This window comes from Typopeltis vanoorti, chromosome 24, assembly GCF_054136105.1.
Source record: "Typopeltis vanoorti isolate ZY-2024b chromosome 24, IOZ_Tvanoo_1.0, whole genome shotgun sequence".
Classification (NCBI taxonomy): domain Eukaryota; kingdom Metazoa; phylum Arthropoda; class Arachnida; order Uropygi; family Thelyphonidae; genus Typopeltis; species Typopeltis vanoorti.
Window position 1 is genome coordinate 10,117,373 of NC_143572.1, and position 12,401 is coordinate 10,129,773.

The following is a 12,401-nucleotide window of genomic DNA, read 5'->3' on the forward strand; positions in this document are numbered from 1 at the left end:
ACTGAGTGAAGAGGTGGATGGAGAACAAGAATTTAAAAGTGGTACGGAAGTTCCATGACGAAAGAAGACACGACAATTTGACTACGAGCTTCAAGACGAAACGCCACAATCGCCAGAAGATTAATTTAGAAGGAATGTGTTTTATACACTTCTAGACGTTGCAATGCGTTCGTTAATAGAACGTTTTGAACAACTGAAAACATATTATCATAATTTCAATTTCTTGTATAGATTACTACAAATTAAGAACGAAGACTTACGAAAAAATTGTGATGATTTAGAGATTCTTTTGAAGGACGGCGACAATAAAGGCGTAAATGCAATAGAACTGTATGACGAGTTATGTGCTTTCCGGGATATTTTTCGGAAGGTTAATTTAAATATTCAAAACCCTTTCGATATTCTTAATTTTATTGTGTCCAATAATTTATCTTTCCCTAACTTGTCAATTGATTTAAGAATACTATTAACCTTAACTGTTAGTGTACGTTCCTTTTCCAAGTTGAAATTGATTAAAACCTACATAAGAACAAGTATGTCACAAAAAAGGCTTGTTAGTTTGGCGTTAATAGCTATTGAAAATTATGTATGTGCAGAAGTAGACGTTAAGACCATTATTTCAAATTTTGTGAATATGAAATCAAGAACCCTAAAATTTTAATTAAAAAATTGCAAGTATATTTATGTAATTTAATTTATTTTCTGTTATTCTGTAAAGATTTTATTTTTTTAATACTTATATTAAATGTTCTAATTATTTCTGAATTCTTTTCTTATTTTCTCATCTATTTTGAGTTTCTTTTATTTTCTTAAAAGATAGTTCCACTTATAAAAATTATTTAAAAAATTTTACAAGTTTCTAAGAATTTAGCAAAATGCAAGAATTTTTTATACTTTAGTTCAAATAAATTTTAACTTTAATTAAAATTCATTTTAATTTTGTTAGCGATTCGGGTCGGTGAGAAGGCTATAATCCCTGTATCATTATATTCAACGATTACAGTGAAGTGGCTTTATCAAAATTTGCTTTACCTTTGGAGAATTTTTTGAATATTCGAGTTTTTAACGATTATCCCGCCTAGTCAACACCCCCGGTTCGTTACATTTAACGAACCAACGTGTGGCTGTTCTGTCAAATTTTATTTAAGATATTTCAAATAATTAAAATTTTTATTATCGTAAAAGAACCACACACTCCCGGATCGTTACATGGGCGCTTAGATAGAAATTGCATGCGGGCGGCGAAGACCCTGGCACTGGCATTGACCACACTGATTCCTTGTTTGCTCTATTCTTTAGTGTATAAAGTAATTTTTAAGCGGTTCAATATGTGTTAATTGACAATCATGTTTATCGCCTCCGCAATTAATTTGGATGAACATTGCGACATATGCCAATACGTGGGTTCGATTCTTGTCATGACGATTAAGGTTCTTGTGCCACCTAAGCTATAACTTTTAATACCCCCCCCCTGAGTAAATTTTAGGTTATTAATACTGAAGCGGAGGTCTCTTCTAATGTGTGGCCCTAAGTTGTAACTTGTCTAGCTTATGCGTAAATCTGTCTCGGATGACTTAAGGATCTCTGTATCACTTTATCAATTGAAAATGGACTGGCAGGAGTATCTCGTACCAAGCTAGCAGAGTTTTCTCCCGACATACGGGTTTATTCCTCCCTCAAAATACTCGAACGCGCTAGCTAATAAGGACAGTTAACAAACAGACAAAATTATGTTATGAAGTGGTTTGTGTGATGAAACCAGATACTTCGGAGTGCTCACTCGTAGTAGCTCATGATAACCATACTTTTTCTTTTCATGGAAATGGTTTCGAACTTTGATGGCAAATACCGAAAAAGGGCAGGTGGCAGTAGTTGCAATATTCATTCTAACGTTTAATGGGGCATATGTTGTCACAGTATAGAACAATCTTTATATGTTGTATTTTATGCTTGCTTACTCGATTTTTATTATGATTATTTTTATTAATTAATCCTTTTGGTTACATTCCACTTAGAAGAATTGTATGTGCGTGTTTAAATGTTATTATTTGATTTTTGTCAAAGGTAAACCAAAAAGATAGCAGAAGAAATGGAGTAAGTGCGGTAGGTGGTTATATTAGCTTTGTTTTGAGCGTATGTTTTTTTTTTTCCTCTCTTTTTTATGAAACGAAGTGGCATCACCTCATAACTCCTGAAGTTTTTCGAAAAAAATATCGTGAAAAAGGATAAATATTTTTTGGCAGGAGTGCAGTCATTGGCAGTAAAGTTCCCAATATTTCGAACTTGTATAATTTCGCTTTTCACGTACATAGATTCTTCAAACGTTCTGAAATCGCTAAGATATAACGTTCTGATGTGAAAGATATTCGGCATGTAATGAAATACTAGTACCCATTAACGGTTTTTAAAAATAATTTGTTGAACAATAACTAATTCATTTGAACTTGAAAAGGTGCCATTCCTTTCCTTATCTGATGATTGATTCACATTGAATGCGTTTTGAAATTCGATTTCGGCAGTGTTTACATAATCAAAATGAGGCCCCCTCCAGTCTTCGTATTCGATGAGGATTCCACCTGAACTTTATTTAAATACTTTTTTGAATAGAATTAGAAGATAAAAGAATTTATTATTATTATTTTCAAAATGTAATATTTTGGAATTTTTAGAACAATTGATTTTAAAGCGAAGTTTAGTTAGGGGTGCCGAATGTATGAAATAGAATGGTAGATAATTTATTTTTTTGTTTATTATTATTTATTTTTAAAATGGATGTTTTCATGTTAAAGTATTTTAGAAGAATTACCTATATTACTGAGTGGTTAATGAAAAAATGTTTAGTGTGTTATCATAAGACTAATGGTGAGCTAAACTGCAACACCACCAAAGACTGTATTTACAGTCCTTGGTGCTGTTGCTTCATTTTTAATACTATGCTGAAGGGATGAAAATAGCAGAATGGTACCAATTTTGCTTAATAGTCACCTGTGATAGGTAGCTCTCATTTGTTTTTGGTATCCCTCCCCACATAACTTTTTTTTGGACTTGTAATTTTTTAAAATTTTTGTCAAGCTTTAAGGCAATATTTTTCACAGAATAAATGCCTTAATTAAGGTGATTTTGAGTATGCATATTCCACTGCATGTGTATGTGTGTGTAAAACACACACAAAAATCAGACTGAACTCAGCCTATGGCTTGCATGGTAGAGTACAAAAATGAGGAAAAAGAGCAACTGGAACACTCTGCTTGTCTGAAAATGCAAATAAGAAATTAAAAAGTACACACCTTGAGCATTAAAATGGTAAAAAATCAAAAATTGGATATACTAAAAATAAGCTGTGATTAATTTTAAAACTCTCCAAAATTGTGAAAATTCTGTGGATCTACTGATTAAAATGGCTGTCATGATTAATAGGATGCCAGGAAAAATCTTTTAAAAAAAAAACTTCCATCCAAAAGATAAAGTGACAGAATATCTTCCTTTAATCAGAAATTATGTGGCTTCAATACCTAATGATTTCACATGAAATCATCCTATAATTATCATTGTGTAATCCTGTCACATGATTACAAGAAATATAAAAACAGAGGGTATTTCATGTTAAAAACTTACTTAATGTAAAATTTTTGCCAAAGTGTTATAGGCATCATTAGTCATAGAATGGCAATTAAACAATAACAGACAATTCTAAAAAAGCACCACCTCAGTAGCTCCTATAAGATAACTAAATAAGGTCAATAATTTCCTAACTTAAAAAAATACACACAAATAAAGTTAGGAGAGATTAGCAGGTTTAAAAAGTACTATCTCCCATAAGGGGATAGTACATTTTAAGATCATCGGATCTGTTTAAGCTAGGATAATGAAGGAAAGTTTCATATGTTTCTCTGTAAATACATTCTATGAAGAAACAACGTGTATATATATATATATATATATATATATATGACAGAATGATCATTAACTCGGTTAACATACATAGTTTTATGAAGAATTGAATGACTAGAACCGAGATTTAAGTAAAAAGGTTTTAATATAAAAACACTACTAGTTTCGGCCTGTAACAGCCTTCTTCAGGTGACATTATAAAAGAAAGAAAAAACACTAAACATTAAAGGTTAAAAGACTATGAACAACATAGACAGTCTCTATACTTAATTAGCATTAAAACGTTGTAGTTGTATTTGAAGCTGTTCTTTCGTTTGTTGCATTGTTGGGAGAGTGCGTGCTTGCAGCCTCACGTGAACGACAGTACATGATTACAGCTGAATAACTATCTGGGAGGTTGTAGCTCAAGTTGTTATTTAGATGAACAGGATTGAAAATGATTTCTCTAGATTCCACGATTTTTCTCTCTAGTTCGTCACTGCAACGGAAGATGTTAGTAGATTTTTAGCCGAGAAAAGGATATGACTTGATAATGCACTCACTCGCTGTCTCTTGTAAGTAATGTCCCTCGTGTTCTTCCATACGCAATTCGACAGATTTGTCTGTCTGCCCAAAAATAAGGAATATCACAATCACACAATATTTTATATACACCAAGGTATTTGAGTTGATGATGACAAGATTTTGGGTGGCTAATTAAGAAACGGATCTTTAGAAGTGGAGTGAACAAGGTTCTGATATTGTATTTTCTTGGAACTTTTGCTAATTTATGTGAAACAATACTTATGTAAGGAATAGATATATTGCCTTTGAATCTATTTGTTTCTTCTGAGTGATGTCTAGAAGGATTAAGAAGGAATCTGTCAATGATTCTACTGGAATATCCATTAACTTCGAAAGAAGTTTTGAGATGGTTTATTTCTGTAAGAAGTTCATTTGGGTCATCAAGAAGAGAACGGACTCTTTGCCCCAAGGTGGAAATTATTCCAAGCTTATGAGGACGGAAATGATGGGACTGACTGTGCAGATATCTGTTGGTATGTGTGGGCTTTCTATATATCGATATTTTGAGTTTACCAGAACAGCGAGTAAGTTTGACATCAAGAAAAAGCAAGGAATTATCCTTTTCAAGCTCGGCAGTAAACTTAATACTTTGATGTCGGCTATTGAGATGTTCGAGGAAAACCACAAGGGATTCATGTCCATGGCTCCAAACAATGAAGACATTATGCACATAACGTTTCCAAACTTTAGGTGTTAAAATAAAGGAAGAGATAGCCTTAGTTTCAGAATCCTCTAAGTAAATATTTGCGAGTACAGGGGATAAAGGATTACCAATAGCCAGTCCATGATTTTGTTTGTATATATTATCTTGAAATTTGAAGTAACCAGACCTGATGCAATGTGTAAGCAAGGCTAACATTTTTTTGGATAACTTGTCCCTTGAGTAATGTTATGACTTCATCTGTTGGGACATTAGTGAACAAAGAAGTTATGTCCAAGCTAGCCATGATGTCATCTTCATTAACTGTATTAACCTTGATGTATGTAACAAATTCTGTAGTGTTATTGATAAAAGAAAAAACCATCCTTAGTAAAGGTTTAACCTTTATTCCTTCCCCAAAATTAATACCAAAGGAGACACTACCTACAAAAATAGAAAAAGCTACTTCTTTTCTCCCTCCTAAAGTTGCAAATCTTCTACGTATTGAATCTATCTTTATTATCAATAATGCAAAACCACCTGCAGACAACATTGCTTCAACTGAATGCAAAGCTATTGAAAGTTTAAAAAACAACAGCGATATAATCATCCTCACTGCGGATAAAGGTAATGGAATAGTCATCCTTAACTCTGAATATTACCAGAATAAAATGCTTGAATTATTAAATAATGATGCCTACTCAATACTGGAAAGAGAGAGAGATCCAACTCGTGAACTTCAAAATCGTACAAGCAACTTATTAAAAACAGCAACTGAATTATCCCGAAACGTTTGTTTATCTGTATGCTCACTCCATCTGTTAATTCCTCACATATATGGTGTTCCTAAAATCCATAAAGAGAACACCCCATTACGCCCAATTGTAGAAGGTATCAATTCTGCTACGTACAATCTTTCAAAATATCTTGCCAAATACCTAAAATGTTTTTCAGGCAAGTCACCATCCTTTATCAAGAACACTACAGAATTTGTTACATACATCAAGGATATTACAGTTAATGAAGATGACATCATGGCTAGCTTGGACATAACTTCTTTGTTCACTAATGTCCCAACAGATGAAGTGCTAACATTACTCAAGGACAAGTTATCCAAAAAAATGTTAGCCTTGCTTACACATTGCATCAGGTCTGGTTACTTCAAATTTCAAGATAATATATATAAACAAAATCATGGACTGGCTATGGGTAATCCTTTATCCCCTGTACTCGCAAATATTTACTTAGAGGATTTTGAAACCAAGGCTATCTCTTCCTTTATTTTAACACCTAAAGTTTGGAAACATTATGTGGATGATATCTTCATTGTTTGGAGCCATGGACATGAATCCCTTATGGTTTTCCTCGAGCATCTCAATAGCTGACATCAAAGTATTAAGTTTACTGCCAAGCTTAAAACGGATAATTCTTTGCCTTTTCTTGATGTCAAACTGACTTGCCCTTCTGGTAAACTCAAAATATCGATATATAGAAAGCCCACACATACCAAGAGATATCTGCACAGTCAGTCCCATCATTTCCGTCCTCATAAGCTTGGAATAATTTCCACCTTGGGTCATAGAGCCCGTTATCTTCTGGATTACCCAAATGAACTTCTTACAGAAATAAACCATCTGAAAACTTCTTTCGAAGTTAACGGATATTCCAAGAAAATCATTGAAAAATTCCTTCTTAATCCTCCTAGACATCACTCAGAAGAAACAAATAGATTCAAAGGCAATATATCTATTCCTTACATAAGTGCAGTTTCACATAAATTAGCAAGTTCTAAGAAAATACAATATCAGAACCTTGTTCACTCCACTTCCAAAGATCCGTTTCTTAATTAGCCACCCAAAACCTTGTCATCATCAACTCAAATACCCTGGTGTATATAAAATGTTGTATGATTGTGATATTCCTTATTTTGGGCAGACAGACAAATCTGTCGAATTGCTTATGGAAGAACACATGAGGGACATTACTTACAAGAGACAGCGAGCGAGTGCATTATCAAGTCATATCCTTTTCTCGGCTAATCCTAATGATGAAAACCAAAGTTACAAAGTCTGCTGGGAAAAATCTACTAATATCTTCCGTTGCAGTGACGAACTAGAGAGAAAAATCGTGGAATCTAGAGAAATCATTTTCAGTCCTGTTCATCTAAATAACAACTTGAGCTTCAACCTACCAGATAGTCATTCAGCTGTAATCATGTACTGGCATTCACATGAGGCTGCAAGCACGCACTCTCCCAACAATGCAACAAACGAAAGAACAGCTTCAAATACAACCACAACGTTTTCATGCTAATTATGTATAGAGACACTATGTTGTTCATAGTGTTTTAACCTTCATTGTTTAGTGTGTTTTCTATCTTTTTTAATGTCACCTGAAGAAGGCTGTTACAGGCCGAAACTAGTAGTGATTTTATATTAAAACCTTTTTACTTAAATCTCGGTTCTAGTCATTCAATTCTTCATAAAACTATATATATATACATATACATCTAGGCTATCCATAATAAATACTGTTACATCTTGAACAGTGCATAAACCCTTAATCTGTCAGGAAATGATTTACAGCTTTCAGCATATATAAAAACACGTATGAAGTACATAGCAGCACTCAGTGTTCGAAATGTCTCCCTTTTGTCTTCATGCACATCCAAAGTCTATTTCTCATAATCTTACCACTACATGTTAACCCATACAGCTAGATAACTCACTCTCTCTCTATTTTATAAACACACAAATGTTAGTTGCACACGGCACCACTAACAGAACCTATCTCACACAATTCTGTGGGCAGCATAGTTGTAACAGTATGTACAAATGTGCATATATATATATATATATATAAACTCACTCTCTCTCTCTCTCTCACACACACACACACACACACATATATGCATACATATACACAGGGTGGCCCATAAGTCATAATGGAGTTTAAAATATGAACTTTTTTTTGATTGTTTCATTTTATTTTGTTTATTTTTTTTTCAGGTATTCTAAGAAACATTTGTGAAATTAATCATGGAAAAGTTCACAACCCAACAAACAACCAAAATTGTGCGATTTTATTTTGAAAAATCAGCATTCAGTTATTCTAACTGTAATTTTGCGAAGATCTCAAATTAATTGGTCATCAAGCTCCAGACAATCCAACAGCTGAAGGAAAGCATTCATGGAGAATTAAGACACTGCAGCCAGAAACATTAACAGCTATCATCAAATTTGCCGTAGAAAAGGCCTCTCTTTGTGAAGCCAATGAAAGGCATTTATGTCATATGGGTTTTCATAACTAATAAAAAAATCTCCAGGTTCTGTATTTCATTATAATAAAAACAGAAAAAATTAATAAATAAAAAAGCTGTTATAAAATTATTATTATTATTTAGCCCTCCAAGGAGTCAAAAGACTCATCGCAGGAGGTCCTTCCTAGGAAACCAAGTCTATTAGGACTCATCATGGGAGGTCCCTCCTAGGAAACACAGTCTATCATACCACTCCTTAAACAAGGAGTGGTATGATAGACTGGCAATGCATTCCATGGTTCAACCACCCTCCATGCAAAGAAACCACTCCTCACCCTCTTGCTCACAGTTTCCTTCTGTAACTTCCAGGAATGGCCCCTTGTCATCGCTCCTTCCTGCTGTTCAACCAAGCGAAAGAACTCCCCAATGTCAACCCTGTAACCACCTCTCAACAGTTTAAAATCTCAATCATATCACCTCTCCTTCTTCTATCCACCAAACTCTGCAGGCCACATTCCCTCAGCCGATCCTCATAACTGACATTGTACAGTCTGGAAACCATCTTTGTTATCTGCCTTTGTACCCTTTCCACAGTTAATTTATCCCCTTCAAATCCTGGGGACCAAATCTGAGAACAGTAGTCTAAGTGTGGTCTGATCTGGGTCTTATACAACTGAATGATAACTCTTTTATCTTTATTATATATAAAAATTAAATTGTTTCGAATCCCTTCTTGACTTATGGGCCAAACTGTATATGTGTGTGTGTGTGTGTATTTTTTTTTTCCATTTAAGAAATTGATGATATAGCCATTCAATCATGTCCAACTTTTGGTAACTTTGTTGGCAAGTGTTCTTGCCACAGTGTGTTTCTGGTGAGATTTTTTTTACTTGGTAGTTCACCATTGCTTCACCCCCACCCACCTCCCATTTTATCTGGGCTTGGGATTGGCATATAGCCGATGAATCAGGCCTATAGCTGGGTCGTAAGTATTCATGGCTGTAATCCATGTGTGTTCACAGGGCTGGTTTGCCTGTTCTGAGAGATGAAAAACCAGAGTGTCTGGGTGAAAAAACATTTAGGAAATTATTGACCAACTAATAATGAGTTATGCTTTTTAGATCTTCTAATTCTTCATCAACCAAATGGAATCTTACAATTTTCAATTTTTTAAAAGATGATACAGACCATTATATCCATACTAAATCTCGCCACCATCGTAGTAGTCAAAAGGCTGGAACTATTAAGAATTTAGTACATCATGCTCATTCTTTGTTCTTCAGATGAACTTTTACAGAAAAAATTACAACATATTTAAATCTACCTTTTTATCTAATGGTTTTAAGGGTTCTTTCATCAAAAAGCTTTTAACAGTTATAATGTCAAAGAAATAACTCTTCAATATCAAAGAAACAACTTGCATTCCTACTCCTTATGAGCAAGGCATTTGAGCGATTTAAAAATTTTGCTCAATTTCTAAATTGAGCAAAATTTTTAAATCGCTAAATATTTTTTTTTGCCCCATCAGAAAAATCTCCACTTTTCTCTCTTCTGCTAAGTGCATACACTTTTCTCCCTTCTGCTTTCCAATAAACATAGAAAGACAAGAATACTTCATAAAAGTCGTTTCCAAATAGAACTTATCTACAAAGAAATGTGTTAAACTTTACTTCATTCTTTTAACTTAAACAGATCCAATGGTCTGTGTCTATCCCCTTTATGAGAGAGAGTATTTTTTTAAATCCACTAACGTTTCCTAACTATTTGTGTGTGTAGAAGAACTTTTTCCAAGCCTTGCACTTCCCAAGTTAGTTAATCTCTGCCATGGATAAGCGAATTTTTTCTCCCGGAAATTCGGGCTTTTCGTCCCATCATATATATGTGATAAAATTGATTTTATATATGTGTGTGTGTTTTCAGTTAACAAAATTAGGTCAATAATTTCCTAACTTACATTAGCTACTTAGGTGGTGCTTTTTAGAATTGTCTGTTATTGATTAATTGCCGTGATAATGATGCCTATGACATGTGAAAAATTTACATTAAATATGTTTTTTACATGAGTTTTCCTCTTATTTTATATTTATCTTTGATAATCCTGTCAACATAGAAATATTTTTTCCAGTATTTAACCACAAACGAAGACACCAAATAGAAACTTTTTTATTTATATTTTCACTGCTTTCCAACCACACACAATACAAGACCCCTCGACACTTCTGCACATAGCAGAAGAAGGTGAATCCATTCCAATAATAGGGTAATCAGTAATGAGTATTTATTATTATATGTTGGAAAATTAGCTTTCCTTTTATGAAAATTCTGGTTTTTAAAGTGGTAACTATTTTTCTTGTACAATGGTTGGAAAATTTTATGTAATAAAATACATGATTTTGCATGTTGGTGACGAAATTCAACATCCCTTTATTCCTTTCTCCCTTCAACATGAATTGACTTTTCTTTTGCCAGCCAGGATTTTGGCATGTGTGGTTGGACAGTACTTGCATGAAATGCTTTGTTTCACTTCAGGAAATGACACGAATAAACTAAAAAAACTAGTAAGCAAGTAAAAATCAGTTAACATCTCTAGTGAAAATATTTGAACTTGTTTAAACAATGAAAAGTACATTCGCTAGTACACTGGCTACTGATAGATATGAGTGTGTGTCGCGATGGATTAATGAAGACCAAACTTGATGGAAAATCATCCCTTGTTTTTTTTTTGTTACTCTGTAGAAGATGCTTCATCTTTGGATGCTCTTGAGTAAAAACAGTATTCTGTGTGGAGTATTTTAGTTTGTTGGCATTCTACTTGATGTTTTATTTCTGTTGTGTGTGCTAGCCCAGATTTGCATTTTCTTTCATTCTCAACATCCCTGAAGTGTTCTGATCGGCATATCTCTCCAGATCTGTCCTATGTAGTATAGACTGCAATTGCAATTTAATTTGTAGACACCTAATTTTTTAAGTGGCAGATGTGAAGGTTTAAGATAAGAGTTTGTCGATTGGGTAGAAGGCGACCTTCAAGTTTTGTTGGTGAAGCATTCTAGCTCATTTGATCTGTGACTTAAAAAGAGGACAAAAACATAATACTGAAAGCTGACAGAGGCAACTCAACAGTAGTTTTGAACTCTATAGAATAAACAAAATCACTTCTAAAAGACACACCTATGACAAGTTGGACCATGATCCCACTGGATATTTCCATAATAAAACCAACAACTTAATAAAAACATGCTGAACTGGTCTGAAATGTAAAAAAAAAAAAAAAGGGTAGGTCTGGTCTTAGTAACTTATTTACATTTTACAATAAAGTGACAGCAGAATTGGATGAAGATAATGGCTACATCATGATATTGCTTGATTTTGCCAAGGCATTTGACAGAATACCACATGGAAAACTATTACAAAAACTGTTAGCCTTTAAAAGAATGCCAAGAACCGACCAGGGCTTCTGACCTAATGTCCATTAGTCACCTTCTCGTGTTACACCCTGTTAGGTATCTACCAGGATACTGAACAGACAAGGATGGGCTAGCAGTTTGGGATTTAGCCGACCAAATTTTATTCTTATTGTCTTAAACCAAAATGTAAAATGATAGTACAATATGACAGAATTTCATGCCGGCTGGGGGGGGTCGTCTGGTTAAACAAGGCCCCCATTGTTTTTGCTAGGGAACCAGGGCATACAGTGAAAAGTCAGCTACTGGAACAAATCCTGAAACCCATTCCAACTCAACATCACCGGAGTTCAAGATCTGTACTATCAACATAAGAAGCCTGAACAGTAAAAAAAATGAAGCTAGCTTAGGAATTGGATAAGTACCAGATTGACATAATAAGGATGACTGAAACAAAAAAGACAAATACTGGTGAGATCTTTCTGAGCAATAAATACAGAGGATTTGAAATTGGAAATGATCCCCATTTAGTATAAATTAAGTGGATATTAAATCCAACATTATTTTAAAGCCGAATACAGAAACTATAAAAGTTTCAGTGAAGTTTGACCAGAGAGCTTAGTGGAATACGCTCGCTGCCACATTA

The 12,401-nt window shown here is 34.0% G+C and overlaps 1 protein-coding gene across 8 annotated transcripts in view; it reads left to right on the forward strand.

Moving 5' to 3' along the window:
- The first annotated feature begins 1,885 nt into the window (after positions 1 to 1,885).
- Bre1 (E3 ubiquitin-protein ligase Bre1) overlaps positions 1,886 to 12,401 on the forward strand; it is a 385,362-nt gene continuing 374,846 nt past the window's right edge. For 6 of the 8 annotated variants that reach the window (XM_090413492.1, XM_090413495.1, XM_090413499.1 and 3 more), the window contains exon 1: positions 1,886 to 2,103. The gene's annotated coding sequence lies outside the window, so the exon portion shown is untranslated. Of the gene's footprint in view, positions 2,104 to 2,707; positions 2,727 to 12,401 lie in introns of those variants that run through there. The other 2 variants (XM_090413493.1, XM_090413494.1) reach the window with 2 other exon arrangements.